Source organism: Podarcis erhardii, assembly GCF_964252035.2.
Source record: "Podarcis erhardii genome assembly, chromosome: 6".
NCBI lineage: Eukaryota > Metazoa > Chordata > Lepidosauria > Squamata > Lacertidae > Podarcis > Podarcis erhardii.
Window position 1 is genome coordinate 53,232,914 of NC_138510.1, and position 12,316 is coordinate 53,245,229.

General features: G+C 42.5%; 1 protein-coding gene across 6 annotated transcripts in view; it reads left to right on the forward strand.

The window, feature by feature from the left end:
* Nucleotides 1-12,316, forward strand: part of MAST2 (microtubule associated serine/threonine kinase 2) — a 152,944-nt gene that overhangs the window by 77,646 nt on the left and 62,982 nt on the right. The window lies entirely within an intron of this gene.

Genomic DNA, 12,316 nt, shown 5'->3' on the forward strand with positions numbered 1-12,316 from the left:
TCTACTTTTGTAGCATAGAATCTGCAGGGAGCTTTTAAAACTCTTATTTATTTATTTATTAGAAGTAAAATGGATGGTCTTGGAAGGTGGTCAGCAATGAGAGAATGATTTACACAGGGTTTTATTTTTTATCCTCAATTGCAATTTATTCTTTGTGAAAGATTGTGTGTGTGTGTGTGTGTGTGTGTGTGTGTGTGTGTGTGTATTAAGCCTTTCATTGAATATCTTCTTAACAAAAGGTATATACCGTATTTTTCGCCCTATAGGACACACTTTTTCCCCTCCAAAAATGAAGGGGAAATGTGTGTGCGTCCTACGGGGCGAATGCAGGCTTTCGCTGAAGCCGGGAGAGCGAGGGGGGTCGGTGTGCACCGACCCCTCTCGCTCTCCAGGCTTCAGGAAGCTATCTGCTAGCCGTGGGAGACGCAGCTTTCCCACGGCTAGCGGAGACCTTGCCGGCACCCAGAAGCTTGGGGTGCGCTGAGTTCAGCGCGCCCCAAGCTTCGGGCTTCGCGCAGTCCTCCACTAGCCGTGGGAGAGCTGCGCGACTTCGCGCAGCTCTCCCACGGCTTGCGGATAGCAGCCTGTTCTGGGGGCTGGGGTCGGGGGAAGCTAGGGCTTCCCCTGCCCCAGCCCCACACCGGGGGGGGGGAATAATTTTTTCCCCTTTATTCCCCCCCCAAAAAAAAACTAGGTGCGTCCTATGGGGCAAAAAATACGGTAACTTTCCAACTTTCTCTCTTGGCTAGTATTTTTTACGTATAACATGACATTGGTCACTGTATCTTTTGTTCATGATTTTGAAAATCAAATTACTTATTACATGATTTAAGGTGTGATTCTAACTCCCTGATGTTGATGGGTGGGCAGGCAGACTATGACGGCAGGCTAAATTTTTTGAATTTAAATATTTTGATAGTATCTTGCATTTTATGTTGATTTTTTGTCTTTATTAAAACAAGATGATAGTGAATTGTGTCATGGGGGGCATTGATTATTTTCAGGGGGGAACTGTTTGCTATGGTTTTCATTACTATAGTACAGGGTTCGGCAAGGTTTACCTCGCCTGGGCCAGTTTACTCCAGCGGAGATCCCTCTGTGGGCTGGATTGCACGCATGCCCGCAATTTCCGGCGTCTGCGCAGACGTGATTTCCGGCGCCGCAGAAGCGAGTCCCCACGCCGCACTGCACCGGTTTAGTGCAGCGGGTGGGGACTCACCAAGTGGGCGGCTCAGTTCGGGGGCAGTTTATGGGCCCGTTAAACGACCCTCGTGGGCCACTTGTGGCCCATGGGCCTTAGGTTGCCTACCCCTGCTACAGTAGCAGCAGCTCTTTTTTCTTTTTACCTGTTTGTGATGGTGATGGTGGCACAAGAGCTGGAATGGCACTTTGACATAATTTTACCTGATTTTTGGTGTGACAGGTCCAAACTCACAAATTACACTATGCATTTTAAAAAATGCTTTTTGGTTTCTACAAATTCTCAGGCAGCACCAGGCACTACCTGCTAGTCTGCTATATATTTTGGAAAGTGGTTTGTCTGTCTGTCTAGTCTCTCTGTGTTTAGCTGCCTCTTGAGATATTGTTGGCAAACTTGGCACAAGGTTTTTCCAAGATGGGGACCGTACTTTTTGTTGATGTTTGACATGTGACTTTGGGGTGAATTTGTTTTTTGGCATAGGTTCAGCAGCCTCTCGGGTTATCATCACCAAACTCAGCATGAGGATTGCTGAAGTGGGGATGGGGAGCAGTCTTCGTTGACTGGGGTGGTGGACTTCATTGCCATTGGGATGCTGGACACCATTTTGAATCAAGATGGTGAACTGAAACGGGAATTGGGCGTTACTTCACCTAGTCCTTGTTGTGAGGCACCCAAACTCAAAAATTACACTCTTTAATTAAAAACTATAATAATTTTTGGTTTCACAAAAAATCCTGAACAGCACCAACCATTCCCTGCTAGTATAGAGATAAAACCCATCACTGAAATGCCAGATATTAGTCCTAGTGTGCATTATTACCTGTGATAGGCCAAAATGATTAATCTCAGCTTCAAGCCAACAGGTTTCTGAGCAGCTTTGCACTAATCTCTCCTTGAATAATCTATTGATTTATAGCATGGGAACTTAAACAGTAAAGCTTTCCAAGATCATAGTCCACTTCATCAGGTGCATGAAGTGCTATCCTGAGTTGCAGCTACCTATATACATGGGGGGCATTATTAATTTTTCTTGCAATTAAGATAAAACAGTGATTTTTTATTGGAAATTCCTGCTTTGGTTAATATGATACCCTCAATTTGCATGACACTTCTCAAAGCTTCATAAGCAAAAAAGATGGATCCCTGGCCTCAAAGAAGTTACAATACATTTCCACAGTGGAGAAGAGAATAGAGGGCAGTGAAGATTGAGGCAAAAGTAAAGAATAGGGTGGTGGACTAGGAGATGCAAAGTCTAGCAAAGGATGATATGAACTAAATATGGTTTCATACATTAAGGCTTTCTTTCAAGTGCACGTGAGGACTGAGGGGAATTCAGTTTCATATTTTCTTTAAATAAAAGGAATAAATTAACTACTGAGCACAATATATGAATAAAATGTAATTTAAGCCAAATACATTGTAGTATTGACAGTAAGTTTCCTTAAGCAGTCCAGTGTCATTCTGTAAATGCCGTTCTAGGTAGAGAAAGGAAGAAAGACAGGCAAGGGTGAAATCAATAGAAAGCAGAGACACTGAAAGCAGCTGCCTGCTTGCCTGCCTGCCTGCCTACTTGTCTCGTTCACATTAATGGAACAGCCTGCAAGATCTACAGGGAATTTGCATTGGCTCTGTCACTGGTTTTCTTTGGTCCCTTATTTTATTGCTTGTGGTTTGATAGTGCAGTGTTTTTGCTGGAAATGAAAGCTTACAAAGATCATGTCTGACTCCTTCTGGACAGTGCTATCCAATTTCTCTCTGCCAGAAACCAGCATGTTGAGGCGATCCAAAAGGTAATCAAAGGATTCTCAAAACAAAATCTTAGAATGTTTACTCTGTCTGTTTCATGTAGTCGAGACTGTTGCAGAGATTAAAGCTGATGGATGAGATTATATGGTTGGATACATGCGGTTTTCAATTTATAATGTATTAAAAATGGGAGCTGCTTAGAATTTTTAGTCGACAAAAATACAAGGGAACTGAAAATGTAGTCTCTTCTCCACAAGAGCATATGAGAACGAAGCACATCTGTAAATATATTATTTCTTAAATTAGATTAATCAATAGCCGTGGTGTTTGCCCATAATAATGCTAAGGAAAAAATGGCAAAGTCCCTGTTTCAAAATTTCTATTTGCTAGCTGGCAGTAATATCCTAGATTGCATTTTTAATGCTTTGCTTCAAGCTGCTATCTAATATATGTGCTAACATTTTGTCATAGTAGGGACTTTAATATGTCATTTCACTCACTTAATTCACACAGTAATCTGCTGGGTTCTAGTATTTTCCTGTGGTTTCAAAGTTTAAAAATGCATATGTGAGGGGATAGAAGATGATTATAAATTCATGCAAATTGTCTGTTCAGAGCATGTATATGACATTAAAATGGAAGTGCATAATATACTTAAACTATTTAAGAAAGAAGCAGAAGAGCACCATTTGTTGTTTCAAATTGTTTTGGTAATTACCAGGGCATCTCTCACAAGGATCCATAGATTAACATTTTTTTGTAGTGGTGAAATGAACCTCAGCATGTCAAACTTGGATCTTAAGTGCTTTGGATATCTTTAATTTCTATTTTGATCTGAATCTTAATCCAAAATGCATTCAAAGAGATATAGTGTTACTACTTGTAGGAGCCTACATCAGCTGCAGAGTACTAGTATTACTACTAGTAAATTATATCAATTATTTTGTTGTCTTAAATCCTAGGCAGTGGCAAACCTGTGGTAAGATTTGGGATCTTTCCCTTTATTTATTTTTTAAAATTTCAGATGTTGACTAATAGCTATTAAATTTGTTTTGCCAATTGAATTTTTCAGTGGGGTGGGGTTCCCGTATTTTTCCTTGGTAACACTCTAGAACCTTCAAGAACTCTTAGCAGTAGGAATATTCCTCTTCGAGCTGCAGTAAAGAAGAATGGATCCATTAATTACCTCCTACTTTGTAGTGTGTGGTTGGAGCGAAGTTTAAATTTTGCTATGAAGCAAGAAGGGTGTGAGCAGGTAAACAAGTAAACTGTGTAACCAAGACTGGATCACATTGACATGGTGGTCTTAATGACATGATAATACTGGAATCTTATACCAGGAAGAATCTGTGAATTTTAAAATGTAGCAAAGGAAGTCTGCAAAGGATGTGCTGTGTAAAGATTTCAAGAATTCTATAACTTTTTTTTTTTTTTTTAAAGGAAGAGGTGTCTACTGGCCTGCATCTCTGTTGTGGACCTTGCTCACTATATCCTCTTATGCTTTATATCCATCCTTTCATTGTGAATACTAATATAGGTCAAAGTACTTTTCATGTGGATAATTTGCAACATTTTTGAATAGAAAACAATAAGGCACTTGGCTTTAGCCCTTTGTATTAGTATGCTCAGGGGAGGGGGAGTTCAGTTTTAAATTCAGCGTGTGTTCTTTAAGCTGCTTACTCCATGGAGCCCCATTGACTTCATTTGGGCTACTCTGGAGCCACAAGTTGGATTATAGCCTCAATATTCAAGTTCATAATAATTACTGCTTTAATGTGGTTTCAAATGTGCAGAGAGAAATTCATTTCCAGTGTTAGCAATGTAAGTGAAATAGTTCTTTTTAAAAAACTCCACATAGTTTGATCTAAATGTCTACATCACATGTCTGGTGGAAGAGGCTATTGTCATTATTGCCACATAGTTTGGTATTTTGTTTTTTAAAGCTGGCAGCTTCTTGTTGCTGGTTTCATGATGTGGTTGTCGGGTGCATCTTTTTACCCAGGATTCTGGGGAGGGATGAAGTGCCTGGTGATATTTTATCTTCAGTTCTGCTGCCTGTTTATTTGTGACTATTATTAATTTTATGATTCTGATCAATTAATTTTGTTACATTGTTATTGTTTGTGGTTTTTAGAGTTTACCATCCTAGGACTCTTAAAGTAGACTGCGAATACCTCAGATAAGTGGATAAACTTGCCCCATGCTCTGTTAGGGTGGTCAGTAGTCAGGAAGAATGTGAGTTGTAGTTCCAGCAACATCTGGAAGGCCATATACTCCGCCTCCTTGATGGTAGAATTAGCCTGTCTCACTGCCAGCCTAGTGTATATCATTTTGGCACAGAAACTGGCTTCTATCATCTTTCGGTATCAAGTAACCTCCAGCTTAGTATATTGTGATACATATTTTGCCTGGGATATTGTTTTCTGCAATGCCTTTGGCATACTTCCATATTTTATATTACTTCCTCATCTCGAATAGATAAGTGGAAAACACCTTGGGCTTCATTTTGCATGAAAAGAATCCAGAATCCTCCCCAAATCTAGAGAGATTAGAAAATGCCATCCATTTTAGAATCAGAATTTATTGTTCGATCCTGAAAAAGGCCTTTCCACGCAATATTTTTTAAAGAAATGCTCAGCTACAATCAATCCATGTTTCATAAAATCAGCTTGTTTACACCCCCCCCCCCAGTAATAGATGGCACTTGAAAAGTTCATTCCCTCTCTTACACACTTGTACTCTTTATCTTCCTGTCCTACATTCATACACACAGGTGCATCAGGTTGTTATTTGCAGTGCTGTGTCCATGTATGTTATAATTATGCTAATATCCAGGTTGCCAGGTGCACTAATAGAACACATAATTAGTGCACAGCATAATGATTTTGGTGGGGTTTTTTTTTAGAACTTAAAGCATATACAAAGTAGTGTGTGCTAAACTCTTTGAGAGACTACTCATTAAAAGTTTAGTCTTTCATAGTAGCAAATGCCATCTCACTGCATTGTTTGTTTGTTTATTGATTTACGTTTATTCCATGTCTGACATGCACATCTAACTCCCTAACACCTTACTCACCCTTCTGTATAAGAACACAAGAAGTGCTATGCTGGGTCAACCAAAATTCCATCTAGTCCAACATCTTTCTTCCCACAGCAGCCAACCAGATGATTTCAGGAAGCCTACAAATGGGGCATTAGGGCAATTGGCCTCCTCTTCAGTGGCATAATTCCTCTGAACTTAGAGATTCCATTTAACCATTGCATGGAGACTGTGTATTGTAGATATAGCAGTAGATCCTAGCTACTGCTGCTCTAGTAATCCAGATGGAACTGTTGGGTGACTAGAAAGGCCTTTAAGCACTAACTTCATAGAATGATAGAACTGAAGAGTTGAAAGAGACCATGAGAGCCATCCAGCCCAACCCCCTGCAATGCAGGAATCTTTTTGCTCAATGTGAGGCAAAGTCTTATGCTCTACCAACAGAGCTATCCATGGGATATACAGTGGTGCCCCGCAAGACGAACGCCTCGCAAGACGGAAAACCCGCTAGACGAAAGGGTTTTCCGTTTTGGAGGCGCTTCGCAAGACGAATTTCCCTATGGGCTTGCTTCGCAAGACGACAGCCCATAGGGAAATCTCCGGGACAGTGGGGAAGCGCAGCTCGTCTTCCCCGCTGTCCTCGGACCTCCTCCGAAGCCTGGCGGCGGGGCGGGGACACCTCCTCCCACCGCCGGGCTTCGGAAGGATGCCCCGATGCCGGGCGGCGAGGCGGGAACGCCTCCCCCCGCCGCCCGGCATCGGAACGATGTCCCGAAGCCGGGCGGCGGGGCGGGAAAGTCTCCCCCCGCCGCCCGGCATCGGAACGATGCCCCGATGCCGGGCGGCGGGGCGGGAAAGTCTCCCCCCGCCGCCCGGCATCGGAACGATGTCCCGAAGCCGAGCGGTGGGGCGGGAACGCCTCCCCCCGCCGCCCGGCTTCGGGGCATCGTCCCGATGCCGGGCGGCAGGGCGAGAAAGCCTCCCCGCGCCGCCTGGCATCGGAACGATGTCCCGAAGCCGGGCGGCGGGGCCGCGAAGCCTGGGCGCGCTGGCAACTCTCCGCAAGGAGCGCTCCCGCTGCTTGCGGAGAGGTCCGCGAAGCCTGTCCTGGACCTCTTCTGAAGGCGGGGGGGGGCAAAAGTCTTTGTCCCCCCTGCTTGCCTTCCCAGGGGCTTTGAAATCGCCCGGACAGCGGAGAAGTCCTCCGCTGTCCCGGGCGATTTTAAAATGCCGCCCGCCAGAAGAGGTCGGGGGAAGGCGGTTTCCATAGGAACGCATTAATTGATTTTCAATGCATTCCTATGGAAAACCGTGCATCGCAAGACGAAAAACTCGCAAGACGAAGAAACTTGCGGAACGAATTAATTTCGTCTTGCGAGGCACCACTGTATGTGTGTGTGTGTGTGTGAGAGAGAGAGAGAGAGAGAACATGGATGTAAGCGAAACAAGGGCATAATTGCTTGCCTTAAGTTTTCCATATGAAGCCTGTATTTTTTGGAGGCAAAAACAAATTTCTGTATACATAAGTTTGCATTTCCTACAACATCTTAAGTTCACACAGCTAACTTTGCATGTAATATGAGGACTTATACAGTAATTTACACGCAAGGGCCAACAGAGCAATGTATTTTCTTTTGGTAGTGAAGTGAATAATTTTCTATTTTGCCTTTTTTTTTCTAATTATGTCTCCTTGGTCTGAGATTATTCCCTGGTTCTGTTTGATTACCAACCGTTACTATGTGCTCTCATCTTTTTCATGTGTAATGCATGTAAAATTCATATTATGCATGTGATGTGTGTATAATGTCAAATAATGCAATATATGCAGAAAATGGGGACATTGCACAAGCTTAATCTGTTAAGTACTTAAATAGCTAAAGAACTGGCTGAGTTGGTGACTGTTACTGTAGGAGTTAATAACTGGAAGGAAGCTCTAGGTTTCACAAAACGATGAATTATAGTAGTATTAAACTCTGCAATTATAACTACAAATCAGCTTATGTTGGCAGATTCAGTAAATTAATATGCCCTGGGAATATAGCAATCAAACTTTCTCAATTTTTTTAAACAAAGATTTGAAATTAGGCACCTAACAAAGGTTTGAGGACTGGAGTCCTTGATATAAGTGTCCCATTATCAAAGCAAAATAATGGGAACCATAGAAGCTTATGGAGTGGGAAGGAACACCTGTTTAAGTATTTCAGAATTTCACCTGTTTAAATATTTCAAAATTAGGTGACACAATTGATGAGATTTGCTAATAGAGATATAAAGGTTCAATACATCTATGTATGTGTAAGAAGAGAGCCAGAGAGATTCTGAGCTTGTACACTTCTGTAGACATCTCTGAACTGAACACGTTGTTAAGGTTGATTAGGGCGATTTCCTTCACAAAGAAATTGGTTTGATGATTCATATGTATATATACATGCACTAAATACGTTTTTAGTATAATTAGTTGGGGTGGTTTTTTTAAAAAAAAAACGATGCATGAGCACCTTGTGTCAAAGAGGGTGCTTAATGCAAGAGACAGCTGAATGTGGAACAAAGCTCAATCAGATTCCATCTCCATCCCTACCTGCACCAGAATTACCGTACTTTTAAAATAAAAGCTCCACATATAGGCCCCATTTAGAAGGAAACAGAGGGTGAGTAGAAGTAGGTAACAGAGCACAGGAATGCTGATATCATGAGTTGGCATCATTGGGCATCTGCCAAGGCCCATACCCCATTATGGGGCTCATTGCCAGTATTTTAAGCTTCCTTAAAGGTAAAGGGACCCCTGACCATTAGGGGTTGCGCTGCTCATCTCGCTTTACTGGCCGAGGGAGCCGGCGTACAGCTTCCGGGTCATGTGACCAGCATGACTAAGCCACTTCTGGCGAACCAGAGAAGTGCATACTCTGGTTTCACCTCAGATCGTATAAATCTTTCGCCTTTTACGAACCAGAGAAGTGCATGGAAACGCCGTTTACCTTCTTGCCGGAGCAGTACCTATTTATCTACTTGTACTTTGACGTGCTTTGGAACTGCTAGGTTGGCAGGAGCAGGGATCGAGCAACGGGAGCTCATCCCATTGCAGGGATTCGAACTGCTGACCTTCTGATTGGCAAACCCTAGGCTCTATGATTTAACCCACGGCGTCACCTGCGCCCCATAAGCTTCCTTACCCTGCTGCTTTTCTTCCATACTGTGGCTTGCCTGTTCACCTGCTGGCTCCAAGTGAGTAAGCAGTGAGCATGGAGGAACAGTCCTTGTCTTCTGCAAGGTCCATCAATATTAATTTCAAAATAGACTGGGGAGGAGGCATGTTTGATTAATAAAGACTGCACATTAGGTGTTGCCTCAAAGTGTGTGTGTGGAATAAACATATATGCTGTAGTTTAACTATAGTAACTATAGTATATTCATAGAGTCACAGGAAGCTTTGCAAGGCTACGGTAATTAAATATTTTAAAGCAAATTTCTTAGCATTGTTGCAGGTATTCTGGTGCAGATGTTTCAGTAGCCTGTCTCATTGTATAAGTTAGTATTGCCTTGATTGCCTTGTTTCTGCATTATCAATTCCAATAGCCACTGCTGATCTACCAGTCATATTACTCTTCCTTTGAAATGGCAGGCACTTGGAGGGGTTTTTCTGAATGTGTTGTGGTGGTGCTCAAGTATGCCCTGTGAGAGTGTACTTGAGTGTACCCCATGTGTACTTCAGAGTTGAATGAAGAAGTATAGACAGGGAGATAGGAGGAGAGTTGTGATGATTATAAGTTTTTAACATCTGTCTTTAAAAAAGGGGAGTGGTGGAAGAAGTCCAAATTTGAGTTACTTCCTTCAGTTGAAGACTGATCTCTGTTTAAATGACTGTAGGTTTTACAGCTTACACCACTAGATTTTTCATCAGGGTTACTGATGATGTAAACAGCAGCTTCAATTTCCTGCTCTCTGAAACCAGATGGTATTCTCTCAAAAGTTATGAAGTCTTCAGATCTCAAATTACACACTTACTGAGGCTGCATTTGCATAGCTGTATTCCTCCAGGGCTACCTCTGCAGTAAGTGGAAGAGAAGAGGCAGGCGGCAGTTGCTGTTGAAGTCATTGCTCTGGAATAGAGCTGGTCAGCTCAGCTTGCCACTATGAAAATTAGAACAGGCAATGGAGGAAGGGTGGTTCTAACTTCTACTTGTTCCCTTTGCTGTAAAAAAAAGAGTTTGCCCTAATGTGGAACTATTCATACTGACAGTTGAAGGTGAAATGCGTTAAATGAGCACAAGTTGTTGCTTACGTACTGTATAATACGCCCCTGTGTATAACACGACTCCTATTTTTTGGGACTCAAAATAAAGAAATCCCCCATATGCACTATCCGTGTATAAGACGACCCCCAATTTTAAACTTGAAAAAATAGGGGGAAATATGGTCTTATACACAGAAAAATACAGTACTTTACTGTGGAAGGCATGTGAATTAACCTAAAAGTCAGTGGGCGCTCCCCATGAAGAATGCTAATGTGAACACAGTCTAACTTACACATGCAGCCTGTATCTAATGTAAACCTAACAACTAATTTCTAAAGACTTTTGTCAAATTGTAGGGATTTCCTATGCCCTATTCTTGGACAAATTAAGTTAAAAATAATATGTCCCTGAAGATAGATAGGATGAGGAAATGTTTGGCAGTGCAAATACTTACTTATATGGTATAACCATCATTACCTGGATACCTTGGGTGACTTGATGTTTGATTAAAAGAGAGATTTGGGTACGTGGGTTGAGGAAAATAGTAGGATAAAACATTTCTGGCACATATCCATATGTGATACTTGTGTGTGGATTGGTATAGAGACTGATGCACAAGGGAGGAGAATGCAGAGTACAGTTCTGCCACTGCAGTTACTAGGACTGAATATCAAAGTGTGGGTGGAAGGCACTAAGCTGGTTTAAAGGTAAAGGTACCCCTGCCCGTACGAGCCAGTCGTGTCCGACTCTAGGGTTGTGCGCTCATCTCACTTAAGAGGCCAGGAGCCAGCGCTGTCCGGAGACACTTCCGGGTCACGTGGCCAGCGTGACGAAGCTGCTCTGGCGAGCCAGCACCAGCGCAGCACACGGAAACGCCGTTTACCTTCCCGCTATAAAGCGGTACCTATTTATCTACTTGCACTTAGGGGTGCTTTCGAACTGCTAGGTGGGCAGGAGCTGGGACCGAAAGACGGGAGCTCACCCCGCCGTGGGGATTCGAACCGCCGACCATACGATCGGCAAGTCCTAGGCACTGAGGTTTTACCCACAGCGCCACCCGCTGGTTTAAGTCAACCTAAATATCCCATTTCCCAATTTCTCAGTGATCTTCTTTCCCTTCTCTTTAAGTAAAGATCTATTCCGTCATTAGCAGGGATACCCAACAATGCATCTTGTTCAAATGAGAATTTATCGTGATTGAGGCTGAACCCTCTTTCAGTACATGCTTGTATTTAAAAGGGGGATTTCACCTTTTAGCCCTGGCCATTTGTAGCTAGGATTTTTTGTAGTTTCAGAATTTGGAGCTTGTGATATAGTTAAAGCGGTATAGAAAACCTGTCCCAATTGATGTTACCTCAGCTGTGTACCTTTGTAATACCTTTGTAAAAATTCACAGAAATCATCTAGTGGTCTGGGCACTGGTGGGTGTTTGGGTTTCCTGGCTAGGGAAACTTGTTAAAATGTGGTTTGGGAATCTCTTGTAGCTGTGGTTAACTTTAAAAAAAACTGGTAGTCTTATAACAACAATATAGATTTGTTGTAAGTATCATGACAGATTGACCAAAGAACATAAGGCATATCTAAAAGAATATTTCTAGTGGAAAATTTCCCTGCCTTGCAGACCCTTTTCCACTTGGCCGTGGAGGGCAGGGCCCAGACTGACTCCACCTACAAAAGCTGAGCCTGCTGAACAGACTCTTGGGCTCGGGTATTGTTTAGGGGGTTTTGTTGGGTGAGGGGGGTTGTGGATGTTATTGATATTAATCTTTTGTATCTTTATTTTAGACCTTCTTATGATGTGTGTGGAAATTGTTCAGCTTGGTTGTGTACTTTTGGATGTTTTATTTATTGTTTATGACAACTTTCGATATGTTTGTAATTATGTAACTTTTCATGCAGTAAGCATACAAATATGATGTATGTATGCATAAAATATGTTGACCACCACTGGTGTATATGGATTTAAAGGAGGATTAGACACATTTATGGGGAGGATAAACCTATTCAGCAGCTGTTAGCCATGTCCTTATGAGGAACCCTCAGGTTGAGAAGCAACACTGCTCTGAAAACCAGCTGCTGTTGTCTTCATTTCCTGCT